This window comes from Macrobrachium rosenbergii, chromosome 42 (assembly GCF_040412425.1).
Source record: "Macrobrachium rosenbergii isolate ZJJX-2024 chromosome 42, ASM4041242v1, whole genome shotgun sequence".
NCBI lineage: Eukaryota > Metazoa > Arthropoda > Malacostraca > Decapoda > Palaemonidae > Macrobrachium > Macrobrachium rosenbergii.
The window spans coordinates 35,919,183-35,943,852 of NC_089782.1; the positions used below are offsets into that span (position 1 = coordinate 35,919,183).

At 37.1% G+C, this 24,670-nt stretch overlaps 1 pseudogene; it reads left to right on the plus strand.

Moving 5' to 3' along the window:
* LOC136827799 (dynein axonemal heavy chain 10-like) overlaps positions 1-22,177 on the plus strand; it is an 86,496-nt pseudogene extending 64,319 nt beyond the window's left edge.
* The last annotated feature ends 2,493 nt before the right edge of the window (positions 22,178-24,670 follow it).

Genomic DNA, 24,670 nt, shown 5'->3' on the forward strand with positions numbered 1-24,670 from the left:
TTATATATATTCTTACGGATTTTTTTTTTTATTTTCTGTCCGGGCTAAGAATCCGAATTATACTTCTGATTTTTTTAATGGATTTTTTTATTTTCTGTTAGGGCTAAGAATCAGAATTATGCTTTTCTAATCTCTGTAAATTGGGATTCATTTTAAAGGGATTTTATAAAAACAAATCTTACTAAAAAAAAAAAAAACGAAGAAAAAATCTCTCTCTCTCTATCTCTCTCCCTCTCTCTCCAATACCTTTTTGAAAACAGACTTTTCTAGTCTATGTAAATTGGTATTTATTTTAAAGGGAATTTTTTTTAAACAAGCCCTACTAAAAGAAAAGAGCGAAAGAAGAAAGAAGAAAAAAATGATTTTTTACTTATATATCCGATGGTAATTGCAAAAGGGTTCTTCGATATCTAAATGATCACGCACGCATCCATTTGATAAACTATACATGGCACCTTTTGCACGTAATTGATTCTAAATTGTTCTGATTCCATGACGCATGCAAGTTTGAAAACGAAGTTGGAATGGACGAATGTATTCCGCGACCCAAAAGTCTATATGAAAAGTTTAGATTTTCGAAAAAATTTTCCATCATCCAGATTATGTACATATATTGTGAATGACATTCTGATTATCATTTAACTTACGCTTTCATCTGATTCCCATTCCAGTTTTAACAAACTGCTAAATTTCAGGCCACGTTCCCTGAATGAATATTAAAACTGCACAAAAAGAATATGTAGATGATGTTTGTATACCTTATGTGTATATAAATATCATCTACTAACAAGGCATGAATACTAATTTCCGTTATGCATATGAATACTAAATATTAATTATTTACCCTTTTTACAGCTTCGTGTAATGCCATGAGCTTAAGAACCGTCACTCAAGACTGATGATGTGTAAGATTTATGCTAATATAAATGATGATACGGTTAATGGTAAAAAATTCTTGCTGTAAATAGACTAAAAATGAAAATTTTGATAAAGTAGCTAAAATACTAAACAGTTGTGTATAAGACCCCTTTTTCTATATACATTTTTTCTTCTGACAGTATCAGTAAACCAACAACACAAATATTCATCCTTTATATGAATTTCATTCATTAAAATCCTAATCATTTCAATATATTTCTTGTGGCATTCTTTTGATTTATTATTATTATTATTATTATTATTATTATTATTATTATTATTATTATTATTATTATTATTATTATACAAAATGAGTGAATGGTCATAAGGTACGTTGTTCAAACGTATTTACTTGTAATTAAAGTTTCCATAGAACATAATTAGGCCGTATGTGGAAAAAGAATTAATGCATTTTTCATAGTTGTTCAGTATTGGAGTGTAACTCAACATTTCTTATTTTCATCTTTTTTTCTTTGTTTACTGTCGTCCATTGCTTATTTTGTTTTATTTCGACTTTTCCAAAATTTGTCATATTTACAAAGAGTCCATCTTTTTGTTATAAATTCATGCTATATCAACATTGCGTTCTTTGAATTTACTTTTCATGTAGATCTTCAGTTATACATTAAAGTATCAGGTAAATACAGTTCAAGTTTGTATGAAAAATTAAAGTAAAGCGTTAAATTTACAAGCAAGAGTCCGTGCTGGCCTAAGGCCAGCTTCTTTTAACAACAAAATTAACAAAAATTACTTAGCTTTTCATTTTTGGTATTCATCATCTTACATTTACTCCATCTTCACAGTACTTCCATCTACACAAAACACAAACATTTCCTTATGATACTGACAAAAAGATATTTAAAAGCCAAGATTAAAGTAAGCATTAAATAGTTAAAATCTAAGAATGCTGGAGACAGTGAAGACGTTAGAGTAAAAACGGAAGGAAATATATCCTATAATTCATGCGTTTTCGTGGTTCCAGGTCCCGAGCGCCTCTCTCGGCCATCCAGGTGCTGTTCGAGTGCGCTGTCTTCCTGCTGGGGGCCACGGACATGTCCATGAAGGCTGTGAAACACGCCACGCACGACAATACCTTCTGCAAGAAACTGGCGGCCGTGTGTGTGCCGGGACTCAACGCCACTCAGATCAGTACCCTCAACGAGAAGCTGGAGGTTGGTGTTACAGTTGTCCCATGGTATTCACGGGGTTTGCGTACCACACCTGCCCGCGAATACCAAAACCCCCTTTAAAAATACTTATAACTGCCTATTTTAATAGTTCAAACACCAAAGACCCCCTGTAAAATGCTTATAACTGCCTATTTTAATAGTTCAAACACCAAATTTACCTTAAACTTTCATCCTAAAACATTTAGCCACAAAAATAATATGAAAATAAAGTAATTGCTCCATGAAAAAATCCACGAATAGGCGAACTTTTTGCAAATAATGTGGATATATTTTCCACAGAAAAATTTGCGAATGCTGAACCATGAATAAGCGGGGCTCGCCTGTATATATACTGGCCATTTTAACAGAATTGAGAAAGGAATTGTTCTAGGACCCTTGTGAGGGCTAGAATATGAGAATGGGAGACCAGAGACAGTCACTCCACTCCCACTGACAGATATGGTTAAGGCTAGTGTTAATGTCAGTTTAGTTAACAAGTAAACGTGCAAGTCCTCGAAGAATTGGTTAAGTCTAGTTGATGCTTTACTTATTAGCTCCTGAGATTCTCTGAGCACCATCTAAGCTCAGTTCCTGTAGGTTGCTTTTTAATGATTGATTAGGTGAATAATTCATTGGTCTCATTGAAATCATCAAGACTAGTATCTGGATGACTTGTTTTCCAGTCTGTGTGAGTGTGAAATCCCAATACATTACAGTGAAATATCTTCAGTGTAAAGAATTTTGATGAAGTGTTTCCAAGCTAGATGTAATCTCTTGTGAAGAGTAGAGATGTCTGTTGTAATTTGGTATGAAAATCCAATTTATCTAAGATAGATTCTATGTCAGTTACTTATTTTTTTAATAATTTACGGTACGCTTCTGAATTCACTGAAAGCCTAAAAAATTAGGAACTTGGAAAGCTAATCGTTCAACACTTATACATCTTCAGAGGAAAGACACAGAAAAATTCTCCAGAAAGAGAGCCAAGGGTTCCTTTTTCGTCTACAGCAATTTAACATTTTTATTATACAGTACAATAAGGTCATTGACAATACAACAGGTGTGATTTAACAATGTAGAATAATTTTTTTTAATGAATATCCCAACAGCAAATCAAGATGACCAACGACCACATGGCTAGAGTTAGTGACATCGGAGGGGTCCTGCTAACTTACATGCGCACCCTGATCTTCTACTGGCATCGTCACCATGAGGACATCCAGCCCCGCCAGGCTAGAGTCGAGGCTCTGAAGGACAGCAGCAAACAGGTGAGGGGATTACTTAGCTGTCTTCAGTTTTTTATTTTCTACTTTTCTATCGGTATTGCAATACAGTTACAGTTCTGTGATCAGAAACTACACTGCACTTGCAGCTCTGTCATTCTATACTGTTCTGTCAAAACTCTGTCCAATCTATACTTTTCTCTCAGGGATGCAGTACACTTATATTCCATCAGAAGCTTCACTTTCAGTTTTAGCATTAGTACAGAGCACATATGGTTCTTTAAGAAGTACAATGTAATTACAGATGTGAAATGTGTAAAGTGCATAAACATCTCTGTAAGAACTTTAACTGGCATACACTTTTGTTGTAGGAGTAAGCTATAATTTCTTGTTTAATCAGTACATTGCAATCACTTCTGCCACAAGTGCAGTGCTCATTTAATCTTAATAGTATTTCACAAGAAAGAGTTCACTACTACAGTGTACAGATAAGTCAAACTTTTTTCTAAGAGTAATACTGAAAATTATCAATCTTTATCCTTTATCCTCAATAGTATTACCATTACTTCATTTAGTGACAAAACCTGAAAAAATGAATTAACAATAATCCCACAATTTCCTCTCCCACCTCCCGCAGCTTCAGGTGGAGATAGCGACCAAGGAGCGCCTCATCCGCGGCCTGAAGGAGGACATCACGAACCTCAACGCCACGACGAAGAAGGAGGAGGGCAAGATGATATCTCTGAAGGGGCGCAAGATGGACGTCGAGGAGGAACTCGAGAGGGTTTTGGCTGTCATCAACGAGCTCAGACCCCATGCTGAGAGGTGGGTGGGTCGTACCTGTTTTGCCTGATTATTATTATTGTTATTATTCAGAAAATGAACCCTATTCATATGGTGTCTTGATTATACGACAGTTCTGCATTGTTCCATAGATATACCTTAACATAACAGATACTAATTCTTTAGACATGCCATACTATGACCTAGTACAACAGATGTACTCAGTCCTTCGCCTGCCATGATCACGAGAAGAGCTTCCTTTTTTGCAGATGGCAGGAGGCCATTCAAAAGCAGCAACTGCTCTTAGAGCAAGTCACGGGCCAGGCCCTTTTAAAAGCAGCCTGCCTTGTCTACCTGACTGACCTGACGCCCATCGAGAGACAAGACCTCACTGAGAAGTGGGAGAAGGACCTGGTCGGAAGGGGTCTCCTGAAGCAAATTAGTGATAAGACGGAAGGTTTGAAGTGAGTAATTTTTTGTTTCGATCCTGCAGTTCTCGCAGTGCTTCTTCTTCTTCTTCTTCTTCTTCTTTTTCTTCTTCTTCTTCTTCTTCTTCTTCTTCTTCTTCTTCTTCTTCTTCTTCTTCTTCTTCTTCTTCTTCTTCAGTATTCATGACTGCTCCCTGTCTGTTGCAGCTTGCTTGCAAGTTTGAAGTTTGATTATTTTTTTCCTTAAATAAACAGGTATATATATATATATATATATATATATATATATATATATATATATATATATATATATATATATATATATATATATATATATATATATATATATATATATAAGACAATTTGCATATAAAACGTATTCTTGTTTTTGGAAAACAAACTCAGTCTAAATTGAAATTACCCATTAAAGTAACATGAGTTGACTAGTGTTAAGAACATTTTATTCTTTTATTGTTGATAAATTTAAACCATTTACCTTTCGGATACCTTAATGCTTTCAGGCTAGTCTCAAAACCAGGAGACTTGCAGAAGGACGTACAAGCGTTTGTTGACCATTATGCTGCCAGTTTGAAGTGTCTTCTGCTGCGCGACCCACATCACGTGGTAAATGTTTATCTTTTTCTTTTTTTTTACTGCTATAAGAGATCATTTCTGTTTCATCTTGTTCATATTGTAATCTAATCATATTTGTTTAATATTATTACCATGCGAGAGAGTGTCAAGTTAACTGAATTTTAAACGGAAGTCAGATTTTACCTCATCACTCGAGAGCATGAATTGACATCTAGTGAATCCTAAGAACGGCCTCCTTAAAATGAGTTGGATTCCTTTGGTTCCTCACTTTAACTCCTCCCTTGCCTCAGGTTGAGGAATACTTGAGTGGAGGGATATGGATAAGCACAGAGACGGACAGATGGGAGGAGGAAGTGCAAGACAGACTGGATAACGGAGAGAAAAGACTGATCTACCTGTGGGCACCTCACTCCAGGGCGCATGAGCTGGTCAAGTGGAGTGAAGCTCACCTCGGGAAAGGTATCATTTGACTGTCAGTTTCTTTGATTATATTTGAAGGTGTCTTCTCTTCTCCACCCCCGAAGGTGGGGTAGTGCCGTCAGTGCACCTCACGCGGTGCACTGTAGGCATTACTTAAGGTTCTTTGCAGCGTCCCTTCGGTCCCTAGCTGCAACCCCTTTCATTTCTTTTACTGTACCTCCGTTCACATTCTCTTTCTTCTATCTTGCTATCCACCCTTTCCTAACAACTGTCTCATAGTGCAACTGCGAGGTTTTCCTCCTGTTACGCCTTTCAAACCTTTTTACTGCCAATTCCCCTTTCAGCCCTGAATGACCTCTGGCCTAAATTCTATATTCTATTCTATTCTCTCGTCTTTACAGAACACTCCTTCTTATTTACTAGTTTTCTCTTCGACATTGCAGAATCTCGGGGAGAGGTCGCAAAAGAAACAAGGAAAGCTAAGATTATAGTTATCATGGACGGGGAGTGTTCGGAATTTTATTGTCCTCTGTGCTCAACTCACACCATCCTCGATGTGACTTTGGATTATAAGGTAAGGAACTGTCTTGACATTCTTGGAGATTATTCATGGCTCATGAGAATAACAGATTATCTGAGGAATATCGGAAGTTATTTTTCTTATGAATATCAGGTATAAAGTGGAGATTATTCATGATTTATGAGAATAACGGATTATCTGAGGAATATCGGAAGTTATTTTTCTTATGTATATCAGGTATAAAGTGGAGATTATTCATGGCTTGTGAGAATAACAGATTATCTGAGGAATAACAAGTTATTTTTCTTATGGATAGCAGTTATGAAGCGGAGATTATTCATGGCTTATGAGAATAACAGAGTATCTGAGGAATAGCAAGTTATTTTTCTTATGGATAGCAGTTATAAAGGGGAGATTATTCATGGCTTATGAGAATTACAGAGTATCTGAGGAATAACAAGTTATTTCTCTTATGGATAGCAGTTATAAAGCAGAGACTATTCATGGCTTATGAGAATAACAGAATATCTGAGGGAATATCAGCGTTATTTTTCTTATGGATATCAGTCATTGCTCAGAGGAAAAATCTAATCCTTTTAAAATTTGAGCTTCATAAAATACAGTTAAATAAATTGTCAGGGGTTAAATTATATGAACTGTCTTCTGTCTATTTGAGAAGAAATAACTTTGAATTTATGTTATAAGATTGTGAGCATTGCGAAATTGTTATTATTATTATTATTATTATTATTATTATTATTATTATTATTATTATTATTATTCAAAAGATGATCCCTATTTATATGGAACAAGCCCACCAAAGGGGCCATTGACTTGAAATTTAAGCTTGCAAAGAATATTAAGGTGTTCATTCAAAAGAAGTAACAGAACGTAATGGGAAATACAGAAAGAGGAGATCAGTTATCAGAAAAACACAAGTTAACATTTTAATAAAGCCTTCTTATTTGGAACATTCAAGAACACATCTAGAAAGAAAACATTTTCCTACGTATATTTTTACCAGGGAGCCACCCACCAGTTCCTGAGGGCCATTTTGAAGTGGCACTTGCCGAGGCTGGAGGAGCAAGTCCAGGCCTCCGTCAGGAGCGTAGCCGAGGCCCAGGCAGGGAAGGAGAAAGCGGAGGAGAACCTCATCAAGACTTTCATAAACTCGAGGAAGGTCACCGATATGACGGAGCTCGAGAGCTTCACCAGTCTCGTCAGGGTTCTGAACGAGGTAAGGTGGGGCACGTTTGCTCAGTCGTCCGTGTCTCCGCAGGAGGGTAGTGCCGTTGGTGAAAGAAGTTATAGAAAGAAGTTATAGAAGGTGATAGGAAGTACAGAAAGAGGAGATCAATTATTAGAAAAAATAAACCAATAAATTAATAAATAAATAGGTAAAAATATAAATAAATTACAATGTGAAGTGTTTTAGGGTAGTAATGCATTGCATCTTCGCTTGAACTTTCGAGGTTCTAACTGTACAACATCCCAGTCATACCATTATTTCAAGTAGCAGCAGTACACGTAGGGTTAAACAGCATATTTTCAAAGATCCACATCTGATTGCAGGCAACGGAGAAAGGAATCGAGACAGAGAGGCAGCTGGGAGGCCTCACATGCCAAGTGTCGGAGAAATACCTGAGGGCTTCCAAGTACATCACACGCCTGTATCAGGTGACTCACCTGGTTTCACCCCTAGATTCCAGCTACTCGGTTCCCATCACCCTGCTGTTGGAGAACCTAGCCCACAAGGTGTCCAAGTTGTCAGTCTGCGTTGGAGAAGACCCGGGTAAAGGCTAGTTATGCATTCCGTTAATGTCTGTTCTTATTTTTTTTCTATTTGTTACTTCAGATGGCAGGAATTTTTTTGTAATTTGTTTAAAGGTTTAGAGGCTTTGCTATAGTGAGTAGGAGAGGCAAAGGCAGTCATTATGCTGTCGTGTATGTCCTAGAAACTGAATTCTCATTTGTTTTCTTGACTTCAGATTTGGCAGGAATTTCTTTGTAATTTGTTTAAAGGTTTAGAGGCTTTGCTATGAGTAGGAGAAGCAAGGGCAGATCATTATGCTGTCTCGCAATGTTCTAGACACTGAACTTGTGTATGTATGATCAATGTCCAAGGACCCTCTCACGTTAGGAATTTGAGTCACGTTAGAAATTTGAGTCACGTTAGGAGCTTGGGTCACGTTGGGAACTTAGGTCATGTTAGGAACTTGAGTCACGTTAGTTCTTGGTGATTCTGGATGTTGTTCTTAAAAGCATAGCCAGAAAATCAACTTCTGACTACCTCTGGAAACACCAGAAGTACCAATTCTTTTAAATTTTTACCTCATAGAAACCTTTTGAGGCCCAGGTGGACTTTAACATTAACTAAGTGATTAAATAAAATATCTTTCTCCAGAAACTGACGTGGAAGAACAGTCGAAAGAGCTGGACGAAGCAATGACAGCCAGTGTCACAGAGCTTCTGGACACGAGACTCAAGTTGCAGCACAGAGCGACTGTGTCCACTTGTTTTGCCTTGGCGAAGCTCGACATGGAGAATGTCAGGGAAGACTACGTGACCTCCTTCTTGATTCCTCTGGACAAAGGGCGGGACATCTGGTGGAGACCCAAAAAGATCGAGAAGGAAGCGACTCAGAAAGAAGAAGAAGAAACATCTGCAGGAGATGGAGATGATGAGGGTGAAGAGGAAGGGAAGGAGAAGGCTGATGGTGAAGAGGAGGTTGTAGATGATGCAAAGAAAGGGGAGGGGGAAGAAGATAAAGAAGATGCAGAAGAAGAGGAGGAGGAGGAGGAGAAGGAGGAAGAACTTGAGGCGGAAGATTCTGAAGAAGAGCAAGAACAGGATGAAGAATTTGGCCTTGATTGGATGCCCAAGGAATGTGACGCAAAGGTGAGCTGCTGAACTCATGCCGTTTGTGATCAGTTACAGATAAAAATCAGATTAGTATTTTTTTTTATTTTTAAAGAATAGTTTCTTTTTTCCAGCAATTGCTAGGACAATAGACTGTCGTCGTGGATGTCCTGTTTAATTATCTTTCATAAGTTATTCCCTAGTAGGGGAATTCTGGTATGCGTCAGAGTTAGTGAGTGCTACTCGCTCTGCTGATAGTCAGCATTTAAGTTCTGTCGAGGTTGTACTCAGTCATGATACCCAGTCATGAAGTGCTACTTAAAAAAAAAAGTCTATTTGTCTCCATTTTTGTGACTTGTTTAAATTTTTTATTCATTGTTTATTTGTTTGACCAAATGTGGTCCTTGTTACTGGCAACTCATGAATAGATTTTGTGAGAGATAGGAATGTAACTTTTGGAGAGAGGAGACTTTATTTTTGAGATGGATTGCTCAGCCTTAGCGGAGGTTTGTGGTATCTAAGCAATCTCTTTATTTGTTTATTTTAATGGGTGCCATTATAGTTCCCTTCACGAATTAAAATGTAAAAAAAAAAAAAAAAAAAACGAGATAACCAAGAAAATGATCGTTACAAATCCTTAAAAACAATGTTCTGAAAAATGAGATAATCAAGAACCCAGTTATTAAAGACTCACAGAAAAGATAATAATTCACCAAATTTTCTTCTTCTTCACAGACTAGGAGAGTCTTTGAGAGGCTAACCAGCCGCTGTGCGAGTCTGTTCCCGCTGCCTGTTGTGGGGGAGGAGTCTGTGGAAGACGTCAGATGTCAGCTGCTGAAGTGGATTGGAGCAGAAGACGATGATGCTCCTTCGCCCTCCCATCTTTTCCGTGTTGAAGATGACTTCAGAAAGGTAGTGAAACGTTGAAAGATGAATCTATATATACTGTATATATTATGTATAAATTATATATATATATTGTATATATATATATATATATATATATATATATATATATATATATATATATATATATATATATGTATGTATATGGGCCTAGCGACACACAGGCCACGTGTCATAGACATTGGGACCTGCCCTTCACTGGCTGTCAGCCTAAGGAACAGGAGATCAGCGCCTGCCCTATGAGCCTACAGAGACCCAGGAGGACTTCAACTTTTAACTTAATATATAAATTTTTATGAATATGTAGACTTGCAGAAATGATTCAGGTATATATATATATATATATATATATATATATATATATATATATATATATATATATATATATATATATATATTGTGTTCAAAGGCCAAAGATGAATTTAATCTGCAAATATCATGAACCCTTTCCTTCTAATACTTCCCTAGGCCTCCCAAGAGGTGCTCCTAGCAAGGCATCTCCGGCCAGACTTGCTGATCTCGGCCATGAAGAAGCTGGTGGGTATGGCACTTCCCACGTCGACCTTGCCAGAGCAGAACTCAGGCCTGTAAGTAGCGAGTAGTAGGAAGTAATAAGTGTAAGTAGCGATAGTAAGTGGCAGAAGTAAGACATAGGAGTTCCTTCTGAATGGCTGATCTTTTGTTAATGGCATTAGCTTGAGGAATCTGGTTTTACTATACATTAGATTTGGCATGTCAGAATTAATGGTAGTTTGATACATTATAAATGTTCCATTTGTAATAGTCTCTCTCTCTCTCTCTCTCTCTCTCTCTCTCTCTCTCTCTCTCTATATTGATGTGATATAGCAAAATGGATGGCAGTGATGCCAGCTGCTTTTTTTCTATAGTCTCTCTCTCTCTCTCTCTCTCTCTCTCTCTATTTTCCTTGGGCATGGAAATCTTAGGGATTCCGACCTAGTGAAAGGTAACTAGATATTTATTCATAATCACATACTGCATCCATGTACAAATATTCATATACCTATTACTAATCTGTAATATATAAAGTACTTTATTTTCATAGGTTGTCTCGTGCTCTGACCCAACACTGGCGACCCAAGATGACCCAGAGAACCGGCATAAGTGACCTCATACAGGTTCGTGTTGTTGCCAGCATAACAAAGATGCCTCTGCTCTGACTCGTATACACTGACAGCCCTTTGTATATAGACATTTCTGCATGGTTTGTAATGCTCTGTAATCAAACACACGATTTATATATATATATATATATATATATATATATATATATATATACACAGGCAATACCGGTTGTCAGCGGGTTTCTGTTCCCGACAGGGTGCTGATAACTGAAAATCGCCGATAACCAAAAATCGGCGACAATAGCGCTGATAAGTGGGGATCAGTGCTGATTGCCGAGGATCAGCACCGATAACTGGGGATTGGCACCGATAACTGGAGATTGGTGTCGAAAATTTGGTTATCATCATTGCTAGACAAGTGCCGTAAAACCAGATTGCCAACAACCGAGGACTGCCTGTGTATATATATATATATATATATATATATATATATATACATATATATTCTTCTGCATCTGTTTGAGCGTCTGTGAATTTATTCAATTATTTTTTACCAGATTCACGTTGGAGGCGCAACGCAGCCTCTCCATGATTTGCTGACAGCTGCAAAGAAAGCTGGTCTGCCTTACTACAAGCTCACCTTTCTTTCCATGGCCACTGCCTCACAGCAGGTAAGGATTTTGACCTGGGCCTGTGTTATTTTAAGAATGGGGAAAGAGTATAGTACCTATTTTTAGTGGTGAATTACTTCAGAAAATTATCATGTCTTCGTTAGGCCTGGTGCATAGCTTGGCAGCCAAAAATTTCATGAAATCAGTCAATGAGTCTTTCTCATATTTTTAGTTTTCTGAAAATAGAACTATTGTGCCGGCTTTGTTTGTCCGTCCGCACTTTTTCTGTCTGCCCTCAGATCTTAAAAACTACTGAGGCTAGAGGGCTGCAAATTGGTATGTTGACCATCCACCTTCCAATCATCAAACGTACCAAATTGCATCCCCCTGGCTTCGGTAGTTTTTATTTGATTTAAGGTTAAAGTTAGCCATAATCGTGCATCTGGCAACGATATAGGCCAGGCCACCACCGGGCCGTGGTTAAAGCTTCATGGGCCGCGGCTCATACAGCATTATACCGAGACCACCGAAAGATAAATGTTTTTTCGGTGGCCTTGAGTATACGCTGTACAGAAAACTCGATTGCGCCGAAGAAAACTTCGGCGCATTATTTGCTTGTTTCTTCTTCTTCACAAATTCCCAGGAACTGCGCCGTCGAGTCGTGATGGCCGCCCGCCGGAAGACGTGGCTCGTTCTCCTGGACTGTGAGGTCCTGCCCGACTCCCTGTGGAGTATTCACGCTGCCCTCAAGCTCCTCCCCTCGACGCTCTCTGCCCCTACAGTCATTTGCCTCCTGGCCAAGGGACTGCATACCGCGGAGGAAATCAACAGCTCTGTCGTGGGTTAGTAAAGGCCAAGCACTGGGACCTATGAGGTCAGTCAGCTCTGGGAGGGAAATTGAGAGTAAAGGAGGTTTGAAAGGTGTAACAGGAGGAAAACCTCGCAGTTGCAGTGTGAAATAATTGTAAGGAGAGGTTGGAAAGGATGATGGAAGAAAGAGAATATGAGGGGAGGTACAGTGAAAGGAATGAAAGGGGTTGCAGCTAGGGGCCGACGGGACGCTGCGAAGAACCTTTAGTAATGCCTACAGTGCACCCCGTGAGGTGCACTGACGGCCCTACCCCCAAAGCGTTGTAGTTGCTTTTGTTATGATTGGAATTGGAGTGGCTATATGCCAAAGTATTTGATGGAATTGTATTTGTTATGTTACTACAGGTTGTGGTTGTAATATTAAAAGCTAAAACGTTTTGATTTAGCTCTAATAAAAAGGCATAAATGCTTATTCTGATATTGACTCATTATGAGATCTCGGTTAAGATGTTGTTGCAGAATTGACTCATTGTCAGAAATCAATTCAGATCGCTGTAGCAGAATTGGCTCATTATCAGCAATCAATTCAGATAGCTGTTGTTGCAGAATTTTCTGACACTTCTAAAAAAAACATTTTGAAAATCAGATAAAATTGGAAATAATCGAAGGCGAAAAACTAATTTTTTATTCCTCATTCTTCAATTTTTTATTCCTCATTCTTCAATTTTTTTATTCCTCATTCTTCAATTTTTTATTCCTCATTCTTCAAATTTTTATTCCTCATTCTTCAATTTTTTATTCCTCATTCTTCAAACAGTTCAGCTTGAGATACCGAACACTTTATCAGCCAACTTGGCAACACACCTGCAGTTTGGCTACGACTACCTCCAAGCCCACGTCGGCGCCAGCGGATCGAACCCGGGGCAAACGCAAGCTGCGTTATTGGCAACAGCATACATCTTTTCGCTATTACAGGTAAATTCTTCACTGAAAATTTTTTTCCTCTGTGCAGGTGACAAAGCTTGATTCAGAAGAGCATTATTATTATTATTATTATTATTATTATTATTATTATTATTATTATTATTATTATTATTATTATTATTATTATTATTATTATTATTATTATTATTATTTTGAAATTCAAGCTTCCAAAGAATATTATTATTATTATTATTATTATTATTATTATTATTATTATTATTATTATTATTATTATTATTATTATTATTATTCAGAAGATGAACCCTATCCATATGGAACAAGCCTACCACAGGGGCCATTGACTTGAAATTCAAGCTTCCAAAGAATACTATTATTATTATTATTATTATTATTATTATTATTATTATTATTATTATTATTATTATTATTATTATTATTATTCAGAAGATGAACCCTATCCATATGGAACAAGCCTACCACAGGGGCCATTGACTTGAAATTCAAGCTTCCAAAGAATACTATTATTATTATTATTATTATTATTATTATTATTATTATTATTATTATTATTATTCAGAAGATGAACCCTATCCATATGGAACAAGCCCACCACAGGGGCCATTGACTTGAAATTCAAGCTTCCAAAGAATATTATTATTATTATTATTATTATTATTATTATTATTATTATTATTATTATTATTATTCAGAAGATAAACCCTATCCATATAGAACAAGCCCACCAAAGGGGCCACTGGCTTGAAATTCAAGCTTCCAAAGAATATTATGGTGTTCATTAGGAAGTACCGGAAGATAAGAGAAGTACAGAACATTTAGTTATCCCACAAGAACGTTTAATACTCCAGTTTTTTTTTACTGAAACGAAAGGAAACATTGTTTGCAAAACTCATTTAGTATTTTATTGATATTTTGATTTCATAATTAAATGTCAAATTTCATCCGCATGGAGAATGTTTGTCAGCTTACGTAACTATAATAAACCATAAAAACTTTGTTGTTGCATAATTACGGATCTGAGAATTGTTTGATACACAGTAGATCCAAGAATTATATAGCCAGAGGTACGTTACTGTAACAGACTTAATGGAGATATCTGATGTAATTATGACAGACCAGAGAAAACTACGTATGTTATGTAATTACAAAAACCTTGACAAAGATACTTACAGTATTAATCTGACTGACTTTGGGAGTTTACATTGTGTGTCAATGGTGTCGAGTTTTGTGTATTGTCATTCATTCATTATTATGTTCTCTCCTTTAATTTTTTACATGTAAACATTTTAATGATAATAATAATGATAAAAATAATAATAATCATAGTAAAGTGACCTTAACAGGCACTTTTTTATAAAGGATTTTAGCTGATGAATCACTAGATTAGTTTTTCCATATAATAATAATAATAATAATAATAATAATAATAATAATAATAATAATAATAATAATAATAATAATTTGTGCAATAAAATTCTACAATTATATAGTAAATTCTTTTTGTCTTTTACATAGTGATACTGTTCACTTTGTGATTGTGGATTTTCATTACAAACCTTTTTCACGAGGTTGTGAATTTCTTAATAATAATAATAATAATAATAATAATAATAATAATAATAATAATAATAATAATAATGATAATAATAATAATAATACTTTCGCCAGACGCGGAGAATATACGGGAAGAACAGCTGGGTATCGCGACCCTCCTGACCCAAGCCATTTTCAAGGAATCTCTCTCTGCCGCTCACCGCCTCACCGAAGCCTTCAGCGGGAAGGCCACCTGGGAGACACTGGCTGCCCTTCTGGCGAAGGTAAGGCTTATAGACGAGGTTCTCCTGCTTTTCATAACTTAATTTAGACCTTAGTTTGGTTTGGACCTTATTTCAGCTTTTTAAGATTAAAATAAAATAAGGTTTATAAACAAGGTTTTCCTGCTTTTCATAATTCAATTTAGACCTTATCCTTCTTTGGAATTTATTTTAGCTTTTTAAAATAAAAAAAATAGGTTTATAATCAACGTTTTTCTGCTTTGCTTTTCATTCTTTAACACATACCTTACTTTGGTTTGGAACTTGTTTCAGCTTTTTCGATATAAAATGGAAACAGGAAGCGGCAACAACAGTTTTGTAATTTTGGAAACAAAGGCAGAATAATAATGTTATTATTTAACAGTTTATACATTTAAAATAACAAGAAAATCCATGAATTTGTGTTTTCGCTCATTCAGTTTCTCCTGAAGGGAAATTTTTCCTTTGGACTTCAGTTATTTTTTGCTTCGAGTTTCTCCTGTTTACATTTATGGATGATAGTCTTTCTTTTTTTTTCTCTCTCTCTCTCGAGGCTCCCGTAGGGGGCTACTGTCTTCAGTGCACCCCGGCCCCTAGCTGCAACCCCTTTCATTCCTTTTACTGTACCTTCGTTCATATTCTCTTTCTTCCATCTTACTTTCCACCCTCTCCTAACAATTAGTTCATAGTGCAACTGCTTTGAGGTTTTCCTCCTGTTACACATTTCAGACCTTTTTACTGTCAATTTCCGTTTCAGCGATTAATGACCGCATAGGTCCCAGTGTTTGGCCTTTGGCCTAAATTCTATATTCTTAGCTGCAAACCCTTTCATACCTGTTACTGTACCTTCGTTCATATTCTCTTTCTTCCATCTTGCTTTCCACCTTCTCCTAAGAATTGATTCGTAGTGGAACTGCGCGGTTTTCCTCTGTTACACCTTTCCAACCTTTTTACTGTCAGTTTCCGTTTCAGTGCTGAATAACTGCACAGGCCCCAGCGCTTGGCCTTTGGCCTAAATCCTGTGTCCTGCAATTCTATGTCCTGTTCTATTCCCTCTCCAGGTGACCTACGGCAGCGTCGTCACCGCCATCTTAGACCAGCACATCATCGACAGAATCTTCGCGGACCACCTGAACGACAAGAGTTACTTCCTCCCCGCCAAACAGATGAAGGTGCACAGGCAGGCGAGCGTCGTGGGAACGCCGACGCCAGACGGCACCACTGACCAGCCTGGTGTTCCTCAGGGAGATGAGGGTGACAGGGTCTCGCCAGTCCCCACAATCACGACACCCGAACTGCCAGGGACGTCTGCTGGTCCTCACCAGCAGCCTTTGGAAGCCCAGGGCAATATCCTGCTCTATTCGTTTCCAGAGAGGAAATTGGTGCTGGATCTAAAGCTTCCTCCACAACAGGCCATTGGTTGGTTGGGATGTTCCTGTAACACAGAATGAGTTGCATCTTAGTTTCTGCACAACTTTAAATTTTCAGTTTTACACAAAAGGCTTTAGACGTTTATTAACATTCTTCTAGATTTTATGTTACTAACTGATGAACTTGTGAAAGTAGATAATTGGTGTTTGCCTGCTAGCTCACTGCAGTATTTGGTTTTAGTTACAAAATTTTCACTGCAGAAAATATACCACATATGCAAGCTGTTTCCCAACGCATTGTGTCTGTGCCTTCATGAAATATCCCCAGTTTGAAGCTACAGTGTCATCTGTTCCTTGAAGATATCTGGCATATAAAGAACTCATTTACTGGTCCTGTCCTAAGAAACACTTTGTCTACAGAACGGGTCTGTGAAGTAGCAGAGGTCTCTGAGGCGCAGCTTGTAGGACTAAGCGAACAGTACCGCCATTTGCAAAGCCACCAAGAACTAACCAACAGTCTTGAGGTCTTCACAGCTACTCCTTGGGGTAAGGCTGCTCTTTCCAGGTCATTTGACAGTTCCTGTCATTTTCAGTAAAACTTATGTTGCTTATTATTCCGTGATTAGCCAACCACACTTATGCAGAACTTGCAGTCTTTTGTAGTATTGTGATATTGGAAAGTAATGTCATTTTCATCCTCATTTTCATTTGAATTACTGTCATCATTTGTGGTTTGTCAAGCGCCGGTTAGGTGTAATATCACATTCTTTAACCCTTTTCCAGGCTTCTTCATCTGCCAGGAGTCTATTCCAGCTCACTTCATCTTTAAATCTCATAGGAGATTCCAAACACCTCTTGAGTTATTCAGAGTGACTCAGAGGTGTTTAGAATGATTTACAATAGTAGAGTAACTTACGCTATTACTGTAAATCATCTAATCATTCAGGCGCCCAATATCATGCCATTACTTTACACTCCTCAAAAATAATAACTGGTACGCTTCCAAACAGATTACTAGTCAGGATGTCATATATCTCAGAGACTCATTTTCTCTGGCTCGGTGTGAAGGATGTTGAATTGCTTTGAAGACAGGAATGACCAATTATTGATTATTATTATTATTATTATTATTATTATTATTATTATTATTATTATTATTATTATTATTATTATTATTCAGAAGATGAACCCTATTCATATGGAGCAAGCATCCCACAGGGGCCACTGACTTGAAATTCAAGCTTCCAAAGAATATTATGATGTTCATTAGGAAGAAGCAAGGGGAGGTACAGGGAAATACAGAAAGAAAGATCTCACTTATTTAAAAAAGAAAAAATAAATCAATAAAGTAACAAATAGATACAAAAAGTATTAGAATACAAGAAATACAGTCAATCTACGAAAAAGTGAAACCAGTCAGTCATATCATCTTTATGTCTTCTTTTCCAGTGAGCGTACCCAAACACGCAGTGATGAGGATGCTGAGAGAATTACAGGCCAGCCTTCCTGGCCCCCTCGGTCCTCGTGCTGCCCAGGTTGTCAAGGAGGAGGACCTAGAGACTCTCGCTTGGCAACAGGAAATGGAGATTTGGGATGAAATGCAAGGGAAGATGTCTCTTCAGCTTCTCCGGATTCAGGAGGTGAAATTTAAAAGATGGTGTCTCACTGTCTTTACCTTTCTTTCGTTACATATGAAAGATTTGTGTGGTTGATATAACTGCAAAGGGAAAAGACTCTATAAGACGTATGTAGATGTAGAAACGTTTATGATAGAAATGATATGGCTGCTATGTGGAGGGTACTGAATTACTGTTAAAATAAGTGGCGTTTTTGTGAATAATGTATATACATGGAAGTGTATCTATTTAGGTGTATGGGCTGATTTTAACAAGCGTATGTTACATCCGTTTGTTACATATAATATAGTATTTATATTTAGATAAATATATATATATATATATATATATATATATATATATATATATATATATATATATATACTGTATACACACTAGTAGTTACAGAAAAATTTCAAGGGGCCCAATTTTCATATTATACATACATACATACATACATATACATACATATATATATATATATATATATATATATATATATATATATATATATATATATATATATATATATATATATATATATAATTGTTATTATTATCTTTTTCTCAGTTTTATTATTTATATACAAGATTTTATGTTTTTTCCAATTTCTATATTTGTCATTTATGTTATCATCTAAATCTTCAATATTATTATTTTGTCATTATTTTTCATGGCGGGGGCCACGTGCCCAGGTGCCCCCTGATCCATAGTGTTTATATATATATATATATATATATATATATATATATATATATATATATATATATATATATATATATATAGAGAGAGAGAGAGAGAGAGAGAGAGAGAGAGAGAGACTTTTAAATAATCACAAGACGATGCAACTACTTACCGCACCCCTGTCAAAAACTCTTACGAACAGGCCCTGACCAGTGGGTGCGCCCGACCAGCGCAGGCCTTATTATCCCTATCAGACATCGTTCGTGAGTCTGTGTTGGATCCTGAGAACTGCCTCACCTCCAAGGGTGACCTGAAGGACGATGGGAGACACGCAGCGAAGGACAACCTCGTTACCCTCTGGACAGCGAGGACCATAACAAAGGACGTTCGGTTTCTGAGCGAGGAATGGCAGGCTCGCTATAGCCATCTTTTGTGTTGGGTGCGTTCCTTTCCATTGTTTTATTTTGTGTGATAGTGTAAGGTTTGCTTTTGGCTGATAATAATCTTTGTTTAATTTCCCTTTCAGCCCTGAGTGACCTCGTAGGTCCCAACACTTGACCTTTGGCATAAATTTTATATATTCCATTCCAATTTTTCGAACCTCAGGCCGAAAGCGAGCTGGCTCCCGCCGTCGTCCGCCTTGGGATGATGAAGATGCCAGGGTGGTGGCTGACACGCCTCCGTCAGGCAGTGTGCACCAAGGCCCACTGGCTCCTGCAGGGATCTCTAGTCTACGCCGTCCCCTCGAAGCCCGACGAGGAGGAGGAGGACCGTCCGAAGCAGGTAAGAGAGTTACTGGGTCCTTTTTCACTGCCAGAACTTCTCAGTTCCAGAAGTCCTTTATCCCTCAGTTCCAGAGGTCCTTTATTCCTCATTTCCAGAGTTCCTCTGTTCCTCAGTTCCAGAGGTCTTTTATTGCTCAGTTCCAAATGTCCTTTATTCCTCAGTTCCAGAGGTCCTTTATTCCTCATTTCCAGAGGACCTCTGTTCCTCAGTTCCAGAGGTCTTTTATTGCTCAGTTCCAAATGTCCTTTATTCCTCAGTTCCAGAGATCCTTTATTCCTCAGTTCCAGAGGTCCTTTATTCCTCAGTTCCAGAGGTCCTCTGTTCCTCAGTTCCAGAGATCCTTTATCCCTCAGTTCCAGAGGTCCTTTATTCCTCAGTTCCAGATGTTCTTTATTCCTCAGTTCCAGAGGTCATTTATTCCTCACTTCCAGAGGCCTTTATTCCTCAGTTCTAGAAGTCATTTATTCCTCAGTTCCAGAGGTTCTTTATTACTCAGTTCCAGAGGTCCTTTATTCCTTAGTTTCAGAGGTCTTTTACTCCTCAGTTCCAGAGGCCTTTATTCCTCAGTTCCAGAGTCATTTATTCCTCAGTTCCAGAGGTTTTATTCTTTATTACCTCAGTTCCAGAAGTCCTTTATTCCTTAGTTTCAGAGGTCTTTTACTCCTCAGTTCCAGAGGCCTTTATTCCTCAGTTCTAAAAGTCATTTATTCCTCAGTTCCATAGGTTCTTTATTACTCAGTTCCAGAGGTCCTTTATTCCTTAGTTTCAGAGGTCTTTTACTCCTCAGTTCCAGAGGTCCTTTATTCCTCAGTTCCAGAGGTCTTTTACTCCTCAGTTCCAGAGGTCCTTTATTCCTCAGTTCCAGAGGTCTTTTACTCCTCAGTTCCAGAGGTCCTTTATTCCTCAGTTCCAGAGGTCTTTTACTCCTCAGTTCCAGCGCTAAATCAGAAAACATGAGTTACTTTCTTTTGTAGTATACACAAGTTTAGTTGTGCTGCCAACAGATACGATGGATCTATACGTGGGATAAACTGTGAAAATAATGGCTTATTGTGTAGAGTGCTGCATAGTTAATACTGGTATTTAAAATATTGTGTATTTTTGTAATGTTAAAATGAAGTGTGCAAATAATTCCTACTTCATCGTTATTAGAAATGTCATGATAATGTAGACTCAATTAACATTAATTTTTTCTCACGTATATTGTATGAATGATCAAGTACTGTAATGTGTTTTAAAGATGTCTAACTTCTTCTTCTTCTTCTTCTTCTTCTTCTTCTTCTTCTTCTTCTTCTTCTTCTTCTTCTTCTTCTTCTTCTTCTCATTCGAACAGGGTGCTTACGTATCTGGTGGAAATTTAATCGGTGGAAGATGGTACATGGATAAGATCTACCCTGATACTCCCAACGAGCCTAATCTTCCAATTACTTTCGCCGTGACTGTGTCTCATGCTATGAAGCCCACGCCTGTTGTAAGTGGATCCACAAGCCTCACTGATACATATATATATATATATATATATATATATATATATATATATATATATATATATATATATATATATATATATATAGTATTAAAATCATAATAAAAACATAATACCATAAAACATTCTTAAAAGAAGAGTGATTTATTAGAAGCACCTTCAAGCACAAAAGACTGATTGCAGCTCAAAACATATATTTGTATAATGTTTCTTTTACATTTATTTCTACTTATTATCTTCCCATAACCATTATGTTTGTTGGAGAAACTGAGCCACAGTTATGCGTGGGGACATATGTTTAGAAATAAATCTCTGTAGATTCCCGAAAGCATTGTGTAGAGATTTATTTTTAAATATTTTTGTTACCATACATAAGTGTGGATTTGTTTCTCCATTTGAAGACTCCTACCATTATTATTATTATTATTATTAATATTATTATTATATTATTATTATTATTATTATTATTATTATTATTATTATTATTATTATTATTATTATTATTGGAGAAATTAATTATTATTATTATTATTATTATTGGGAAACAAATGTTATGTTAAAAAATATGTACCCATTCAAATAACTGTGGATTTGTGTCTCCATTTGAACTCAGGCTATTATTATTATTATTATTATTATTATTATTATTATTATTATTATTATTATTGGAGAAACAAATCTACAGTTATGTATGGGTACATATATATAAAAATATGTAGCCTACCCATACATAACTGTGATTTGTTTCTCCATTTCAAGACTGCTACCACGAGTATTTTTTAACCATGTTATTTTATGTTTATTTTTATTTAATTCATTCATTAATTTTCCATCCTCAGGGGTGTGCTTGGGTACCAGTGCTAGAGAAGAGGCGGGCAGAGAAGCCCTTATTTCTAGCACTTCTCCCTCTCCACTCGAGTCTGGCCTCGAAGCGATCTCCCCTCCACATCGTCTTGCACTGACGTCATTTCCTGTCTGTCCCCCTCCACTGAGCAAGAGCCCGTGCGAGCATACGTATCTTTTGATTTATAGATGAAGTTCTGTGGTTTATTTGGTCATCCCATTTTCAATTGGTAGTGATCAGATTTTCAAGTCGTTTACTTTCTGGTCTATAGAATGGATGTGGTAGCTATAACTCTCTCTCTCTCTCTCTCTCTCTCTCTATATATATATATATATATATATATATATATATATATATATATATATATATATATATATATATATATATATAATATATATATATATATACAGTTTATATCTATCTTTATATACATAATATGCATATATATAATACATTACCTATCTGTCTATTTATCTATCTATCTATCTGTATATCTGTCTATCATCTATCTATATCTATATATATATATATATATATATATATATATATATATATATATAAATCATGTGTGAGTAATGCCATACTCATCCTATCCTTTGGACTGTTTGACGCTAGAAAGATGTACAGCCTTCCGCTTTCTCAGCCTTTATTTAGGGATGGGGTTGCCCAACCCACGCCCTTTTTACCTAACCCAAGCTGACAGTGGCACCCAGTTGCATTGTGTAAAGAGTTTATCGAAGTATGTGTTTATCAAAGGAGGTTCGTAACTCCGTACGACCATGAGGAACGGCAAAAGCTTCCACTTGTAGGCTACGATATGAAAGTAATCTTTCCAATGCAAGAACACCTAGATCATCGTGAATAAAACAAAGTACCTCGTAATTACTAACTGGTTCTTAGCCGCGTAAAATAAGTCTAATCCTTCGGGCCAGCCCTCTCTAGGAGAGCTGTTAATCAGCTCAGTGGTCTGGTTAAACTAAGGCATACTTTATTTTAACCGCGTAATTACTTTTAATAATACGATCAGTTGGATATAATCGGTATAATATTCCTCCTTAGGCCCCTAGTTGCTGCAACCCCTTTCGTTCCTTTTACTGTACCTCCTCTCATGTCGTCCTCCATCTTACTATCCACTCTCTCCTGACAATTGATTGATAGTGCAACTGCTTTGAGGTTTTCCTCCTGTTACACCTTTCAGACCTTTTGCTGTCAGTTTCCGTTTCAGCGCTGAATGACTTCATAGGTCCCAGTGCTTGGCCTTTGGTCTAAAATCTAGATTCAGTTCAATCAATTCTGTAGTCGGTGTTTGAAAGTCTTTATACTTTCAAATATCGATGATGGCTACATAGACCGTATAAGTCTAATGTTTACGTCAGGGAAAATGGAATAGAACATTAATGACGTAAGATGATGTAAATGTTAACAAGAGTGACATGATTATTAGTGTTTACCACCGGAAGTCTTGGAGTACGACCTTCAGGTATTAGAAAAAGGCTTAGAAAAGAAAAAAAACTACTGCTGGGGCTGTTACATCCTGTCACCGTTACAAAACGGCAAAACGTTTCAGACCAAATCCCTTCGGCCCTGGCTGCTACCCCTTTCTCTTCCTTTTACTGTCCGTTCAATTCTCTTTCTTCATCTTAGAACCCTCTCCTTGCTTCATAGTGGGGGTTTTCCTCCCGTTTTTCAGACCTTTTATTGTCAATTTCATTTCAGTGAATGACATCATCCCAGTGCTTGGCCTAAATTCTATATTCATCTATATTCAACTCACACGGTGCACTGTAGGCATTACTCAAGGTTTTCTGCGGCATCCCTTCGGCCCCTAGCTGTTACCCCTTTCGTTCCTTTTACTGTATCTCCGTTCATATTCTCTTTCTTCCTTCTTACTTTCTTGAACCCTCTCCTAACAATTGTTTCATCGTTATTTTCAGCGTTGAATGACCTCATAGGTCTCAGCGCTTGGCCTTTGACCTAGATTTTGTATTCCAAAACAAACGTCATCCGTGGTCGTTAAAAATCTGTTAGATTTGCGCGTTTGAGACCGATTGATTTATTGGATTCTGTAGACTGGCGATACAAATGCAGTGATTATCGACGTCGGAAATTATTTGTTTTTATAAGAACTTTGCAATAAATAATTAAGTCTTGACAAAGCCCTTTCATTCACTCCATACACACTTGATAAATACATGTATGTCTCACATCTACAATTTTGTTATATAATTTTTTGAAAATTTACTATAAATTATACCTTATAAGAAAAGTTTATTTTTGTATATTCCGTAGGGGGGTTAGTGCCGTCAGTGCACCTCATGCGGTGCAATGTAGGCATTACTTAGGTTCTTTCCAGCGTTCCTTCGGCCCCAAGCTACAACCCCTTTCGTTTCTCTTACTGTACCTCCCTTCATATTCTCTTTCTTCCATCTTACTTTCCACTCTCTCCCAACAATTGTTTCAACGTTATTCTCAAAGCTGAATGACCTTTGGCCTAAATTTTATATCCCATCCGGTCCTCCTGACGTAAGTTTTCAACAAAGGTACCTGTAAAAAAAATTGAATTCTTTAACGTCATGAAAACTATTCTGCACAATATTGCATTCAAATAAAATACCCTTGACCTATTCCTAGGTCAAAGGGAAACAGATACCCAGGGACTGCTTCCCTCGCTTGAGGCGGAAGGATGTGGTCAGCTAGGATTCAGGTAAGATAGGTTTTTTTTTTTTGTTTTGCGGTCCGGTGACGTCATCATTCACGGGAATAGCGGAAACTCTAGGGCGTCTTTTCATTGTGCTTGTGTTAAAA